Source organism: Chrysochloris asiatica, unplaced genomic scaffold, assembly GCF_000296735.1.
Source record: "Chrysochloris asiatica unplaced genomic scaffold, ChrAsi1.0 scaffold00523, whole genome shotgun sequence".
Taxonomy (NCBI): domain Eukaryota; kingdom Metazoa; phylum Chordata; class Mammalia; order Afrosoricida; family Chrysochloridae; genus Chrysochloris; species Chrysochloris asiatica.
The window spans coordinates 516,406-518,724 of NW_006409041.1; positions in this window are offsets into that span (position 1 = coordinate 516,406).

Consider the following 2,319-nt stretch of genomic DNA (forward strand, 5'->3'; position numbering starts at 1 on the left):
ATTTCAATGCACATGGAACATTGCCCAGAATTGACCACATGTTATGTCACAAAGACAGCCTCCATAAATTTGAAAACATCAAAACACTACAAAGCATCTTTTCAGACCACAGTGCTATAAAACTAGAAATAAACAATAAGAAGACCAATTAAATAAGTCGAATACATGGAAACTGAATAACACCCTGCCGAAAAGTGATTGGCTAAAAGAAGAAATTAACTGTGAATTCATAAAGTTCCTAGAAACAAACGAAAATGAAAACACAACATACCAAAATCTTTGGGATGCAGCAAAAGCTGTCCTTAGAGGACTACTTATTGAGATAAATGTGCACTTCCAAAAAGAAGAAAGAACCAAAATTAACACACTGACACAACATCTCCAACAATTAGAAACGGACCAAGAGTGGGAACCTACAGTCAGAAAAGCAAAGAAATAATAAAGACCAGAGCAAAAATAAATGAGATACAAAACAGAAAAACTATTGAAAAAATCAACAGGATAAGAAGCTGGTTCTTTGAAAGGGTTAATAAAATTGATAAACCATTGGCAAAAGTAGCAAAAGAAAAGAGGGAGAAGACACAAATAACTCACATTAGAAATCACATGGACGATGTCATAACAGAGCCAAAAGAAATCACAAGGATAATAACAGAATACTATGTACTCAACCAAATTAGAAAACTTAGAAGACATGGATATATTTTCAGGAAAACACAACCTACCTCAACTCATACAGAGTGAAGTAGAAGCCTTGCATAGACACATAACAAAAGAAGAAATTGATTAGACCATCAAAAACCTACCAACCAAAAGAAGTCCAGGTCCAGATGGCTTCACTAATGAGTTCTACCAAATAGTCAGGGAAGAGCTGTCACCATTACTACTCAAATTATTCCAGAATATAGGATGGAAAACTTCAAAACACATTTTATGAAACAAATATAAACCTCATGCCAAATCCAGGGAAAGATATCACTATGAAAGAAAATTATAGACCAATATCCTTCATGAACATAGATGCAAAAAATTCTCAACAAAATCCAGCAACACATCAAAAAAATAATACATCATAACCAAGTGGGTTTCATAAAAGGGATTCAAGTATGGTTCAACATTAGAAAAACTATCAATGTAATCCACCATATAAATAAGAAAAAGGAAAAGAAACACATGATCATATTGATTGATGCAGAAAAGGCATTTGATAAAATTCAACATCCATTCCGGATAAAAACACTGAACAAAGTAGGAATTGAAGGGAAATTCAAGAGCATATATACAAAATCAATAGCCAACATTACTCTCAATGGAAAGAAACTGAAAGCCTTTTCTCTGGGAACCGAAACCAGACAAGGATGCATTTTGTCACCACTGCTATTCAATATTATTTAGGAAGTCTTAGCCAGAACTATACAACAAGATAGGGAAATTAAAGGCATCCACATTGGCAAAGAGGAAATAAAACTCTCTCTATTTAAAGATGATATGATATATTTCTATGTTTTCTATACATAGAAAACCCAAAAGACTAGGCAAAAATGTTACTAGGCATCATTGGAAGATTCACCAAAGTGGCAAAGTGTATGATCAACATACAAAAATCAGTTGGATTCCTCTATAGTAAAAATGACAGTGCTGAAAAGGACATTAGGAAAGCAATACCATTTAAATTAGCCACTGAAAAGATGAAATATTTAGGACTAAACATAACCAGAGAAACAGGGTTCCTATACAAATAAAACTACAAAACACTATTACAAGAAACCAAAAAAACTTACAAACGTGGAAAAACAAACCATGTTCCTGAATAGTAAGACTTAACATTGTGAACCTCTCATCACTGGCCAAAGCAATTTACACATCTAATGCAATCCCAATCCAGATTCCAATGACATTCTTCAAAGAGATGGGCGGGGGAAGTGACAAACTTTATATGGAAAGATAAGAATAAGTAAAGCACTGCTTAAGAAGAAGAACAAGGTTGGAAGACTCACAATGCCTGATTTCAAAATTTACTACATGGCTACTGTGGTCGAAACAGCCTGGTACTGGTACAATGAAAGATATATTGATCAATTGAACAGAATTGAGAATCCAGAAATTAACCATCCACATACAGCCAACTGATTTTTGACAAAGTGCCTAGGTATACTGCATGGGTAGGCGATAGCCTCTTTAATAGATGGTGCTGACAGAACTGGAAAGTGATATGCAAAAGACTGAAACAAGACCTTTACTTCACACCCTATACAAAAACAAACACTGCATGGATTAAAGAACTAAATGTGAATCCCAAAATGATGAAAGTCATCAATG